The sequence below is a fragment of the Salvelinus sp. IW2-2015 genome, unplaced genomic scaffold, assembly GCF_002910315.2.
Source record: "Salvelinus sp. IW2-2015 unplaced genomic scaffold, ASM291031v2 Un_scaffold3551, whole genome shotgun sequence".
Classification (NCBI taxonomy): Eukaryota; Metazoa; Chordata; class Actinopteri; order Salmoniformes; family Salmonidae; genus Salvelinus; species Salvelinus sp. IW2-2015.
Genome location: NW_019944830.1, coordinates 44,011 through 60,067, shown reverse-complemented (window position 1 = coordinate 60,067; position 16,057 = coordinate 44,011). Strand labels below are relative to the sequence as shown.

Sequence of the window (16,057 nt, the reverse complement as noted above, 5' to 3'; positions counted from 1 at the left end):
CCTGGATTCACCTGGTCAGATCTGTCATGGAAAAGCAGGTGTCCTAATGTTTTGTACACTCATGCATATACAGTATATTACAGACCGTAACAAAAAACACCTCTGTCAACAATCAATATCGACATCAACTGAGAGAATCATCCTACACAAACACACATCATACTTCTCCTCATGCCCTCATACGTGCTCTTTGAGTCGTGGAACCCACCACTGTTGGTGGCAGGGCCTTTTCTCCAGCTGGTTCACACAACCTTGGCATACTTATTGACCTGGGCACTCGGAGTTCTGGGTCCCACTCCTCAAACTTAACACCTGGGAGGGAGAGACACCAACAGGTTGGAGTATTACTACTGTTATTACATACACTGAGAAGGAAGAAATACACAGGCAGTTTAGAATATGTTGCTGTATCCTCATTTTCGGACAAAATCGTATTAAACTTTTGCAGTGGGGTCAGATTGCAAAAGGTGAGACTTTGGAAGACAGCGAGAATAGAGGAAAATCCCTTTTTTCTAAAGTGGTCAGAAGTGTATGTAGGGAACACCGTGTCTGTTGTGTGTACCTAACCGCCCGCAATGGTTTGCATACTGTACTCCATCAGCCGGCCTGCAGGGCCGTCCCACCTCTCCAGAGAGTCCCACATGCCAGCTGTTTCAGTTTCACCTCCGCACTCAGCTCCTCTAACGCCTCGTACTAGTCACCTCCAACGCTACAGAGGTCAGGGGTTTAGAGGTCAGAGAGGGGTCACTGAGCTCCTCTAACGCCTCATACCTAGTCACCTCCACCTTACAGAGGTCAGGGGTTAGAGCTCAGAGAGGGGTCACTGAGCTCTTCTAACGCATCATACCTAGTCATCTCCACCTCCAGAGGTCAGGGGTAAGCTCAGAGGGGGTCACTGAGCTTCTTCTAACGCCTTCATACCTAGTCCATCTCCACCTCAGAGGTCATGGGGTAGAGCTCGAGAGGGGTCACTGAAGCTCTTCTAAACGCCCTCATACCCTAGTCATCTCCAACCTACAGAGGTAAGGGGTTAGAGGTCAGAGAGGGTCACTCAGCTCTCTAACGCCTTCATACCTAGTCATCTCTCACCTACCAGAGGTCAGGGGTTTAGAGCTCAGAGAGGGTCACTGGAGGCTGCTTCTAACGCCTCATACAATAGTCCATCTCCACCTACAGAGGCAAGGGGCTTAGAGCTCAGAGAGGGTCCCACTCAGGCCTCTTTCTAACGCCTCAATACCTAGTCTATCTCCACCTACAGAGGTCAGGGGTTAGAGGTCCAAGAGAGGGGTCCACTCAGCTCCTCTAACGCCTCATAGCCTAGTCCATCTCCACCTACAGAGGCAAGGGGCTAGAGCTCAGAGGGGGTCACTGAGCTCTTCTAACGCTCATACCTAGTTCATCTCCACCTACAGAGGTCAGGGGTTCGAGGTCAGAGAGGGGTCACTCAGCTCTTCTAACACGCCTCATATCCTAGTCATCTCCACCTACAGAGGTCAGGGGTTAGGGTCAGAGAGGGTCATCATTCCCACCTAACGCTCATACGCTACTCATCTCCACCTACAGAGGTCAGGGGTTTAGAGGCTCATGAGAGGGATAGAGAACTATAGGCATCTTTGAAAAGAGAAACCCTACATCTGAAATTGCTCAAATCAATGCACATCCAGGTGGTGAAAAAGTGCCAAAGGGAAATACATAACGCACAACAGTTCTCTACATTTAACTATACTGTTTCTCTCAAAGAACAATATGGTGAAAAGTGGTGTTTTTGCTGTCCTCTGGTGGTCAAGAAGACCGTACTGTATCCTATTACTCTGCATCTTCATCTATGTATTGTATCGTATAGTATTGTATTGTATAGTATGGTATCGTATAGTTATGGTATCGTATAGTATTGTATTGTATTGTATGGTATTGTACTTGTATAGTAATGGTATTGTATAGTTTTATCAGTATAGTATTGTATTGTATAGTATAGTAATGGTATAGTATGGTATTGTAAATAGTATGGTATTGTATTGTATAGTATAGTAGAATAATGTATAGTACAGGTATGGTATCGTATAGTATTGTATAGTAAATGGTATTGTATAGTAAGTTACCTTGAAGTTCTTCTGGAAAGACTTGTACTGGAAAGGCCTGGGCCTGCCAGCTCGTCTATGGAGACCTGGACCTCCCCAGGCAGCAGACGGACCTTGGGACGCTCAGCGTTGATGTCCATGATCTGATTGTTCTGGGGAGCAGAGATTAACATACACACAGTTATACATGGATCAGGGATGGGCAACTGTTTTGCTCGCAGCAAAAATTCCCCTAGGGACCCAAAAAGGCTAGGGCCGGCTCTGCCTGCGTGTGTAGGGTGTGGATGTGGATGTGGGTATGGATGTGGGTATGGATGTGGGTATGCAGAACCGCGAGCCACAGCGGCCACTCACTATGAGTTCAGATTTTTAGTGGCTCCAACCCCATCAAAGTTGCCCCTCCCTGATCTGGATCAAACCCACACGTCTCTATTTACCCTACTCTGACAGACTAAATGATCTGTTCAGGTCAGTTAGAGCACAACGACCTGGGGAAGAGGAACCCAGTTGTAAATGACTGTCAGATCCAGAGACTAATGTCTACATTCATTTTCCACGGTTATTTATAAAGCCTATCTGGGGACAAACACTGACCCTTAGCGTGATGGTGAAGCTAGTGTGATACAATGCATCTGAACGTTGACCTTTGACCTCTAGTTACCTGAGCCTGCTGTTTGACCCTCTTGACCTCCTTGTTGAGGTCGGCGATGTCCCGTTGGAGGTGGATACAGAACTTGTCCACGTTGGCGTCCTTCTCTCCCACGGCCTTGTCGATGGCGTTGCGTACGGCGGTGACTGAGGGTTTCAGGGTGGCGTAGACGGCAAAGTCCTCAGGAGGGCTGGGCACGGAGTAGGAGTCTATCAGCTTGTACATCTGGGACACGGTCTCTGTCTGCTCGTCCAACCACTCCATCTGACACACAAACACACAGACCATGAAAGAACTGTCAGTGTTTCCCCCAGATGTTATTCCTAGGGGCCATGATGGTTGAAAACAGAAGTCCTTCCCAGAAACATCCAAGATGTAACCTGCTACGTTATTTTCCTAACCCACTGCGTGACGTTGTCCTAACCCTACTGCGTGAGTTCTCCTTACCCCTACTGACGTGAGTTTCTTACCTGCCACGAAAGTCCATTTTTACAAAGCTGTATCCCTTCTAGACAAAACCGTATCTCTTACCCGCTCCTGTATCTCCTCAGGAAGGTGAGGGAGTTGACGAACTCTGTAGTTGCAGAGGGGATGAACTCCAGTTTGAACTGGGCATCCTGAGCCTCAGCGATGATGGGTCGATCTTTCTCTTGGCCAGCAGGGGAGCATGTCATTGATGGCCTGGGGGGAGGGTGGGGGGGCAGCACAGGCGTTAATGTTGGTCAGTGGATGGACGGCCCAATCCCAAATCCACCGCTTGACCCTATGCCCTATGGACATGTGTAAGCATTTTGGTAATAGCTCAAACTTGCCCTCTGATAGGCTAAGTGGAAGTTAAATTTATACATATTGCTAATATCAATGAATAAGTTTCAGATTCCCCCAGTGCAAAGGCCCGGAGTCTAGGGGGTGATTTAACACGGGGTAACGTGTGTTTCCACTCCTCCTACCTCCAGACAGCGTAGTGGTGAGGGGATGAGCTTCCCTTTCAGCAGAGTGGTGTCTACCAGCAGCAGGCCCAGGTGTCTCTTCTGTTTGATGGCCAGGGCCTCTTTATGTTCGGCGTGTACTTCTCCAGACTCTCAGCGAAGAACGCCACTCCTACAGGGACAGGGAACAGAGTCACATGGTGACTCTCTAGACAGTTTCAAAGAGAGATGGGGAGTGTTGATTTGCCACTGTGAAATATACAGAAAACACCTAAAGGCTCATGGACCAAAGGTCTGAACGAACTGAGACAAAATGGAAATGCTGCTGTGGTATTTGTGTTGAATGTAGAAACTCAAAGCTACATATGAAAAGGAGTGCCTTGGCTAATCCATTTTCTCTGTTCCCTAGTAGTTCATTTTATGGATGATGAGAAGAGTGTTGCTACGGTACCGTGATCTCGATCTCTGAGCGCGTCCAGGCAGACTCTCATTCTCTGTAGAAGACGCGGAAGCTCTCGAAGGTGCCGCGCGTACACGCTGGCCGAGTCAAACGCAAACTGGAGCGATTGCTGAGAGGGAGCGAGAGGAGGAGGAAGAGGGAGACGAGGAGAGACAACAAAACAAACGTCTTAATGAAGCAGCCAGTTAGACGAACAGTCAGGGAATCAGGGCACAAGGACGAAGAGGCAAGATAACAAAACATTGGACTGTGATGGTCATTTAACTGCCACAACAGATTTAAAGAGCTTTGGCATTAAGAATCATAATAGACACCAAAATGTCCAAGACAATTACAATCCACTAGCTAATTCAAATGAGGACACAGAATGCTGACCTTGATGTCGAGGACGATGTTCAGGAGGTGTTTATCATCCTCTAACATGGCCTCCAGAGCAGGCCGTCACCACACGTCTTCTCCTCCATCTGAATGGTAGAGGAATACCCTATGTTATGATCGGATAGTATTACATTTGCTCCACCTGAATGGTAGTGGAATACAACCATGTTATGTCGGATAGTATTACATCTGCTCCACCTGAATGGTAGTGGAATACCAACCATGTTATGATAGGATAGTATTACATCTGCTCTACCTGAATGGTAGTGGAATACAACCATGTTATGATAGGATAGTATTATATCTGCTCTACCTGAATGGTAGTGGAATACAACCATGTTATGATAGGATAGTATTACATCTGCTCCACTGAATGGTAGTGGAATACAACCATGTTATGATAGGATAGTATTACATCTGCTCTACCTGAATGGTAGTGGAATACACCATGTTATGATAGGATAGTATTACATCTCCTCCTCTACCTGAATGGTAGTGGAATACAACCATGTTATGATAGGTTAGTATTACATCTACTCTACCTGAATGGTAGTGGAATACAACCATGTTATGATAGGATAGTATTACATCTCCTCCTCTACCTGAGGTAGAGGAATAACCTATGTTATGATAGGATAGTATTACATCTGCTCTACCTGAATGGTAGTGGAATACACATGTTATGATAGGATAGTATTAGCATCTGCTCTCTACCTGAATGGTAGTGGAATACAACCATGTTATGATAGGATGTATTACATCTGCTGCTCTACCTGAATGGTAGTGGAATACAACCAGGTTATGATAGGATAGTATTATGCTCTACGATGATGGTAGTGGAATACAACCATGTTATGATATGATAGTATTACATCTGCTCTACCTGAATGGTAGTGGATACAACCATGTTATGATAGGATAGTATTACATCTGCTCTACCTGAATGGTAGTGGAATACAACCATGTTATGATGGATAGTATTACATCTGCTCTACCTGAATGGTAGTGGAATACAACCATGTTATGATAGGATAGTATTACATCTGCTCTACCTGAATGGTAGTGGAATACAACCATGTTATGATAGGATGTATTACATCTGCTCTACCTGAATGGTAGTGGAATACAACCATGTTATGATAGGATAGTATTACATCTGCTCTACCTGAATGGTAGTGGAATACAACCATGTTATGATAGATAGTATTACATCTGCTCTACCTGAATGGTAGTGGAATACAACCATGTTATGATAGGATAGTATTACATCTGCTCTACCTGAATGATAGTGGAATACAACCATGTTATGATAGATAGTATTACATCTGCTCTACCTGAATGTAGTGGATACAACCATGTTATGATAGATAGTATTCATCTGCTCTACCTGAATGTAGTGGAAATAACCATGTTATGATAGATAGTATTACATCTGCTCTACCTGATGTAGTGGAATACAACCATGTTATGATATGATTAATTACATCTGCTCTACCTGAATGTAGTGGAATACAACCATGTTATGGATAGGATATATTACATCTTCCTCTACCTGAATGTAGTGGAATACAACATGTTATGATAGGATAGTATTACATCTCTCTACCTGAATGGTAGTGGAATACAACCATGTTATGATAGGATAGTATTACATCTCTCTACTGAATGATAGTGGAATACAACCATGTTTATGATAGGATAGTATTACATCTGCTCTACCTGAATGGTAGTGGAATACAACCATGTTATGATAGGATAGTATTACATCTGCTCTACCTGAATGGTAGTGGAAACACCATGTTATGATAGGATAGTATTACATCTGCTCTACCTGAATGGTAGTGGAATACAACCATGAAGATTCTTCACATTGCTTTTCATTCTAGAACTAGGTTTAATCTGTGTCTGGAAAACTGGCCCCAAAAACTACAACTAAACTAAATACCACCCTTGTCTTTGGTGAACTAACACCTGCACTTGACTTGTTCCTACTAGCACGGACTTTCTGATAGGTACTTTGAGGGAAAATGTACTCACTATAACAGGTGTAGTTGTCTCACCTACTTTCTGCTAAAAAAACTGTTTTTTTTATTAGTCAATGGCAGTGTTTCACACCTTGCTGTTGATCATGGGCTGAGTGAAGGCATCAAAGTAGGAGTCAGTCACCAGAACAACTAATGACAAACCGTCTCCTGGAACCTGGAGATGATCTCTGACACACACTCCTGTTAGGGGAATCACACACAACACAGACACCACACACACACACACCACAGACACACGCACAGGCACACACACACAGACACAGGCACACACACACGCACACACACACACACACACACACAGGCACAGACACACACAGACACACACACAGGCACACACACACAGGCACACACACACACACATAGGCACACACACACACATAGGCACACACAACGCCACACACAGACACACACACAGGCATACACGCACAGACACACACACACACACACACAACACACGACACCAAGGCACACACACACACAGGCACACAACACAGACACAGACACGCAAACAAAAACACAGGCACATGCATAAAGAGAGCGAGAGAGAGATACATTGTTACAAACAAAAAAAGTAACAAATTCAGAGCCATATTGCAGAACGATGACATCGTCAGTGAGCTGAAAGGTGAGAGGTTACAGACCTGGAAGACGTCTACGGAGGGTTCGTAGGTCAGAGCGTGGGTCTCCAGCATCAGCTCCGACACAAACATGGGTAGAAGATGAACCACCTCCACTGTGGGCTCTGTAGCCTGAGGTACACACACACACACACACACACACACACACACACACACACACACACACACACACACACACACACACACAGGGGTTAATACACAGGTAAAGGGGAAGGGATTGTCACAACAAAAGGAACCCACTATTCCGTTTAGTAAACGTTTTAGAAGGATGCAGGCAGAAAGCAGACTGTATTCTCCATTCTACAAGACAGACGATAACACCTGTTACACACAATGCATCTCCCTCTGTAGCTTTAAACTCTCCTGAACAGGCCTCTGGTTTTAGAAAGCCTAGTGGTCCACTGGAGAATCTCCATTGAGACGAGTTYGCTGAAAACGCCACAATAARGATGCTCGCCCATCGATGGGGCTGGAAGCCGTGAAGCTGCCACGTGGAGAATCGCAGTTTTATCTTGTGGTTGATACCATGTCGTTTTGACTCATAGCTAATCAACAACTGTCACAATGTATTTGAGAGACAAAAAGTGGTCATTGTTTAAATGTATTTATGTTGTCAATAAACACCAAGCTGTTTTGGTCCATAGCTGCTTTTTAGTCAATGCAGGATGAGACTACATCCATGTCTGAGAAAGTGGCCCTGAAGCCTTTTTCAAACCTCTCCACAGCGACCTTCATGTTMCAGCTCTGAACTACATCACCTGAGTCACCTCGTCAACAGTTTGATGATTAGTTGACCGGTWGAATCAGGTGGACTAGTTCTGGAACAGATCAAATCCACGGAACGGCTGTGGGTCCCAGAGGAGAGGTTGGAAACGGTCGGTCTTGCTGTACCTTCTTGTCGGAGTCCTCCGTGGCTCCACCTCCGTCTCCAGCTGCAGCAGCGACAGCAGCAGCGACAGCAGCAGCGTTAGCAGCAGCATCGGTGTCGGCCCAGCTGTGGATGACAGCGTGTGTCGGGGTGTGTTGGATCTGATCCTGCAGGACGGACAGTAGTTTGGCCACAGAGTTCACAGCCAGGATGTGCATGGTGTTCACCCACTGTCCACCATCAGCGTGTCACCAACCGATGAAACTAGAACAAGGACAGAGTAGGAAGGGGTTCCTCCACAGGTAAAGCGCGTCCAGCTCAAAGTCTGGCTTAGAAAAAGAACGTGTGTGTGTGAGAGGTGTGTGTAGTGGATAGGAGGGCTTCACATAATGTAACATGCCAGAGAAACAGCTTCATGTGGAAATTAGACTGGGAAATAATGAAACAGTATACAGGAGTGTGTAGCAAGATAGTTGAGTGTGTGTGTCTTTGCGTTTGTGTGTGTGTGTGAGTGTGTGGTTGTCTTTGTGTGTGAGTGTGAGTGTGAGTGTGTGTGCTGCTGTGTGTGCTGTGTGTGTGTGCTGTGTGTGTGTGCTTGTGTGTGTGTGTGTGGGTGTGTGTGTGGTGTGTGTGTGGTATGGCTGTGTTGGTGGTACCCCACCAGGTGAGGCGTCTCACAGTGGTACCTCTTGTTGGCCTGTTCTGTGTAACTCATCTTCTCTGGAGCCTCTTCAAAGCAGCAGCTCAATCTCAGGTGACTGCTTACTGTCTGTCCCCCTGGAGTACAACACGACTTCAGACTCCACGTCTGTCCTCTGTTCCCTCTCGGAGTACAAAACACACTTCGGAGACTCCACCTGTCTGTATCCCCTCAGTCACTTGTCCTGTCCCCTCTGGAGTACAAACCACACCTCAGACTCCACTGTCTGTCCCCTCTGGCAGTACACAAAACAACACTTCAGGACTCCACCTCCACTGTCTGTCCCCTCTGTCCTGCTTCCCTCTGGAGTACAAAACACAACTTCAGACTCCACTGGTCTGACCCCTCTCGGAGTACACACACACTTCAGACTCACTCCACTGAAACTCTAAAAGAGGCTGTGTGTGTACCTGTGTTGTAGTTATAGGCAGGTGTGTGTGTACCTGTGTTGTAGTGTCATAGTCATGTTTGTCCTGTTGTAGTACAGGGTGTCCATCTGTAGTTGCAGCTGTGTGTACGTATGGTGTTATAGTCAGGTCGTGTGTACCTGTGTTGTAGTTATAGTCAGGTGTGTGTCACCTGTGTTGTAGTATATACAGTCAGGGTGGTACCTGTGTTCTGTAGTTCTAATCAGTGTGCTGTGTTACCTGTGTTGTAGTTACAGTCGGTGTTTGTGTACCTGTGTTGTGTATAAGTCAGGTGTGTGTGTACCTGTGTTGTAGTTAAGTCAGCTGTTGTGTACTGGTTGTACGTTATAGTCAGTGTGCGTGGTACCCAGTGTTGTAGTTACAGTCAGGTGTGTTGCTGTGTACCTGTGTGTGTAGTTATAGTCAGTGTTGTGTACCGTGTTGTAGTTTATAGTCAGGTGTGTGTGTACCATGTGTTGTAGTTATAGTTCAGGTGTGTGTGTACCTGTTGGTTATAGTCAGGTTGTGTGTTTACCTGTGTTTGTATTATTAGTCAGGTTGTTGTGTACCTGTGTTTAGTTAGTCAGGTGGTTGTACTGTGTGTAGTTATAGTCAGGTGTGTGTTGTACCTGTGTTGTAGTTATAGTCAGGTGTGTGTGTACCTGTGTTGTAGTTATAGTCAGGGTGTGTGTACCTGTGTTGTAGTTATAGTTCAGGTGTGTGTGTTACCTGTGTTGTAGTTATAGTCAGGTGTGTGTGTACCTGGTTGTAGTTATAGTCAGTGTGTGTGTACCTGGTGTTAGTAGTAGTGGACAGTAGTTATAGTCAGGTGTGTGTGTGTACCTGTGTTGTAGTTATAGTCAGTGTGTGTGTGTACCTGTGTGTTGTAGTTTAGTCAGGTGTGTGTGTACCTGTGTTGTAGTTATAGTCAGGTGGTGTGTGTGTACCTGTGTTGTAGTATAGCAGGTGTGTGTGGTACCTGTGTTGTAGTATGTAGTTCAGGTTGTTGTGTGTGTGTACCTGTGTTTGTAGTTATAGTTCAGGTGGTGTTGTGTACCTGTTGTTGTAGCTATAGTCAGGTGTGTGTTGTGTACCTGTGTTTGTAGTTGTAGTCAGGTGTGTGTGTGTACCTGTGTTGTAGTCTATAGTCAGTGTGTGTGTGATGTAGTCCTGCCTCCAACATGGCCGTGTGACAGCGGCTACTGGCCACCTCCTTTACCAGCTCCCTGAACTCTTCCAGACGAGAAGTACCTGCACACATGTCATGTAAAGGGACAGACACACAGAGAATATGTCGTGTAAAGGGACAGACACACAGGAAATATGTCATGATAAGGACAGACACACAGAGGAATATGTCATGTAAGGGACAGACACACAGAGAATATGTCATGTAAAGGGACAGACACACAGAGAATATGTCAAGTAAAGGGACAGACACACAGAGAATATGTCATGTAAAGGAACAGACACACAGAGAATATGTCATGTAAAGGGACAGACACACGAGAGAATATGTCAAGTAAAGGGACAGACACACAGAGAATATGTCAAGTAAAGGGACAGACACACAGAGAATATGTCATGTAAAGGGACAGACACACAGAGAATATGTCATGTAAAGGGACAGACACACGAGAAAATGTCATGTAAAGGGACAGACACACAGAAATATGTCATGTAAAGGGACAGACACACACGAGAATATGTCATGTAAAGGGACAGACGACAAGGAGAATATGTCATGGTAAAGGGACAGACACACAGAGAATATGTCATGTAAAGGGACAGACACACAGAGAATATGTCATGTAAAGGGACAGACACCACAGGAATATGTCATGTAAAGGACAACACACAGAAATTTCATGTAAAGGGACAGACACACAGAGAATATGTCATGTAAAGGGACAGACACACAGAGAATAGTCATGTAAAGGGACAGACACACAGAGAATATGTCATGTAAAGGGACAGACACACAGAGAATATGTCCATGTAAAGGACAGACACACGAGAATATGTCATGTAAAGGGACACGACACACGGAAATATGTCATGTAAAGGGACAGACACACAGCAAGAATACGTCATGTAAGGGACCAGACACACAGAGAATAACGTCATGTAAAGGGACAGACACACAGAAATATGTCATGTAAAGGGACAGACACACAGAGAATACGTCATGTAAAGGGAAGACACACAGAGAATATGTCATGTAAAGGGACAGACACACCCAGAGACATTGTCATGTAAAGGGACAGACACACAGAGAATATGTCATGTAAGGACAGACACACGGAGAATATGTCATGTAAAGGGACAGACACACAGAGAATATGTCATGTAAAGGGGCACAGACACCACAGAGAATATGTCAGTCTGTAAAGGGACAGACACACAGAGATATGTCATGTAAAGGGACAGACCACACCAGAAATATGTCATGTAAAGGGACAGACACACAGAGAATATGTCATTGTAAAGGGGACAGACACCACGGAGAATATGTCATGTAAAAGGACAGACACACGGAGAATATGTCATGTAAAGGGACAGACACACAGAGAATAGTCATGTAAAGGGAAGCAGAATCACGTCATGTAAAGGGACAGACACACAGAGAATATGTCATGTAAAGGGACAAAAAAGGAATATGTCATGTAAAGGGACAGCACACACAGAGAATATGTTCATGTAAAGGGACAGACACACAGAGAATATGTCATGTAAAGGGACAGACACACGGAAGAATATGTCTCAGTTAAAGGGACAAACACACGAGAATATGTCATGTAAAGGGACAGACACACCGAGAATATGTCATGTAAAAGGACAGACACACAGAGGAATATGTCATGTAAAGGACAGACACACAGAGACATTGTCATGTAAAGGGACAGACACACAGAGAAAATATGTCATGTAAAGGACAGACACACAGAGAATACTGTCATGTAAAGGACAGACACACAGAGAATATGTCATGTTAAAGGGACAGACACACAGAGAATATGTCATGTAAAGGGACAGGACACACAGAGAATATGTCATGTAAAGGGAGCAGACACCGTCATGTAAAGGGACAGACACACAGAGAAATGTCATGTAAAGGGACAGACACACAGAGAATACGTCATGTAAAGGGACGACACACAGAGAATATGTCATGTAAAGGGACAGACACACAGAAGATACGTCATGTAAAGGACAGAACACACGAGACTACGTCATGTAAAGGGACAAACACACAGAGAATATGTCATGTAAAGGGACAGACACACAGAGAATATGTCATGTAAAGGGACAGACACACCAGAGAATATGTCATGTAAAGGGACAGACACACACAGAGAATACGTCATGTAAATGGGACAGACACGTCATGTAAAGGGACAGACACACAGAGAATATGTCATGTAAAGGGACAGACACACCAGAGAATAGTCATGTAAAGGACAGACACACAGAGAATATGTCATGTAAAGGGACAGACACACAGGAGAATAGTCATGTAAAGGGACAGACACACAGAGAATATGTCATGTAAAGGGACCCAAGACAACCACAGAGAATATGTCATGTAAAGGGACAAACACACACGAGAATATGTCATGTAAAGGGACAGACACACAGAGAATATGTCATGTAAAGGGACAGACACACACGAGAATATGTCATGTAAAGGGACAGACACACAGGAATATGTCAGTAAAGGACAGACACACAGAGATATGTCATGTAAAGGGACAGACACACGAGAATCATGTCTGAAAAGGGACAGACACACAGAGAATATGTCATGTAAAGGGACAGACACACAGAGAATATGTCATGTAAAGGACAGACACACAGAGAATATGTCATTAAGACAGACACACAGAGAATATGTCATGTAAGGACAGACAACAAGAATATGTCATGTAAAGGGACAGACACACAGAGAATATGTCATGTAAAGAAAGGTACAGGACACACATAGACACACACGTCACGTAAAGGGACAGACACACGTCACGTTTAAAGGGACAGACACACGTCATGTAAAGGACAGGCACACATAGACACACCACTGATGTAAAGGGACAGGACACACGTGATGTAAAGGGACAGACACACGTGATGCTAAAGACATGACGCTGCGTACCTCCTCCAGCTGTTTGTACTGAGCCTCCTGGAACTCCTCCAGAGCTGTAATGTGTAATCTTTCTGGATGTGACAAAGCCCCATGTCACTGATCCTGTAGCACATCTCTCTGATGTTCAGCAGCGCCGGACGCAGAGGCTGAAACACACACAGCTCGTTTACTGGTCCTCCCTATTATCTTAAAGTAACACCTTGGTTGTGTTCCACTTATATAACATCTCATAGGGAAGACAGGATTGTTTCAATAATCCTAAGTAACATTCAGACAACATGAACCAGCCCAAACCACATACTGCAGGTCAAATGGTACGGACCATTTTACTATAAACACATACTGCAGGTCAATGTACGGCCATTTTTGACTATAAACACATACTGCAGGTCAATGGTACGGGCCATTTTGACATAAACACATACTGCAGAGTCAATGGTACGGCCATTTTGACTATAAACACATACTGCAGGTCAATGGTACGGACCATGTAACTATAAAACACATACTGCGGTCAATGGTACGGACCATTTTGACTATAAACACATACTGCAGGTCAATGGTACGGACCATATTTACCTATAAACACATACTGCAGGTCAATGGTACGCGACCATTTAACTATAAACACACTACTGCAGGTCAATGGTACGGACCATTTGACTATAACCACATACTGCAGGTCAATGGTACGGACCATTTTAACTATAAACACATACTGCAGGTCAATGGTACGGACCATTTTAACTATAAACACGTACTGCAGGTCAATGGTACGGACCATTTTGACTATAAACACATACTGCAGGTCAATGGTACGGACTATTTTAACTATAACACCATACTGCAGGTCAATGGTACGGACCATTTTAACTATAAAACACATACTGCAGGTCACATGGTACGCCGACCATTTACTCATAACCACATACTGCAGGTCAATGGTACGGACCATTGTGACTATAAACAATACTGCAGGTCAATGGTACGGACCATTTTAAACTATAACACATACTGCCAGGTCAATGGTACGGACCATTTTAACTAATAAACACATACTGCAGGTCAATGGTACGGACCATTTTAACTATAAACACACATACTGCAGGTCAATGGTACGGACCATTTTAACTATACAACACATACTGCAGGTCAATGGTAACGGACCATTTTGACTATAACACACATACTGCAGGTCAATGGTACGGACCATTTTAAGTATACAAACACATACTGCAGGTCAATGGTACGGACCATTTTGAACTATAAACCATAACTGCAGGTCAATGGTACGGACCATTTTGACTATAAACCAACATTACTGCAGGTCAATCGTGTACGGCCCATTTTAACTATCAAAACAACCACATTACTCGGTCAATGGTACGGACCCACTTTCTAACTATAAAAACCATTACCTGCAGCGTCAATGGTACGCGACCATCTTTTAACTCATAAACACATACTGCAGGTCAATGGTCACGGACCCGAGTTTTTAACTATCAAACACAGACTCAGGCAATGCGTCACGCGACCATTTTAACCTAAAACACATTACTTGCAGTTCAATGGTACAGCACCATTTTCAACTGATTAACACCAGTACCTGCAGGTCACTGGTACGGACCTTCTTAACATAACACACTACTTCGCAGTTCAATGGTACGGACCATTATTAAACTCTAAACACATACCTTGCAGGTCAAATGCTACGGACCATTTAACTATAACACATACTGCCCAGGGTCATGGTACGGACCCATTTTAAACTACTAAAACACACTACTGTCCAGTCAATGGTACGGGCCCATTTTAACCTTCAAACCATACTGCAGTCAATTGGTCACCGGACCATATTAACTTACAACAACATACTGCAGCGGCTCAATGGTACGACCATCTTTACAAGACACTAATAAACCAGCCATCACTGCAGGTCACATGTTCGGCACATTCTTACTATAAAGCACATACTGCAGCAGGTCAATTGGTACCGACCCACATTTTAACTCATAAACAATACCCTGCAGGTGTCCAATGCGTACGGACCATTCTAACTATACAACCACCATACTGCAGGTCCAATGTTACGCGGGCACCATTCTTAACTATAAACACATAATGCAGGTCAATGTACGGCGCACCATCTCTTCAACTATAAAACATACTGCAGAGTCAATCGGTACGGAACTATTTTAACTAATAAACATCATACTGCAGGTCAATCGGTACGCGACCATTTTACTACTAAACACATACTGCAGTCGTCAATGTACGGACCACTTTTAACTCATCAACACATCCTGCACGTCGTCAAGTCCGGTACGGACACATCATAACCTATAAAGCAGCCATTAATGCCAACGTCAATCGGTACGACCACAACACCCGTATGGCAACTACTAAACACAACTTGCAAAACGACCAGCGATCACCGAATGGTAACGGACCAATTACCTACTATACAACCCACATAACTCGCACACGTCGAAAATTGTAAAATAGAGAACGAATCGTTCTCCAATTTGCCTCCTGACCCTTAAACTAACTTAAATAAAAGATAAAAAATAATGCGTACGACGAATCTATTACTATACAACACAGGTCTCTGTTCCGACCAGGAAACCACTATCGGAACCAACAACCAACTACCCCACCTCATGTACTGAACAGGAAACAACTACCTAGGACACCCCACAATCCACACCTCATTGACACAAGCACCTGAACAGGACAACACTAGGCTGGAGGCCAACATCTCTCT

General features: G+C 44.5%; 1 pseudogene; it reads right to left on the bottom strand.

The window, feature by feature from the left end:
* Positions 1–169: 169 nt before the first annotated feature.
* Positions 170–4,539, bottom strand: LOC139025912 (dynein axonemal heavy chain 6-like; annotated as a pseudogene).
* Positions 4,540–16,057: the final 11,518 nt, after the last annotated feature.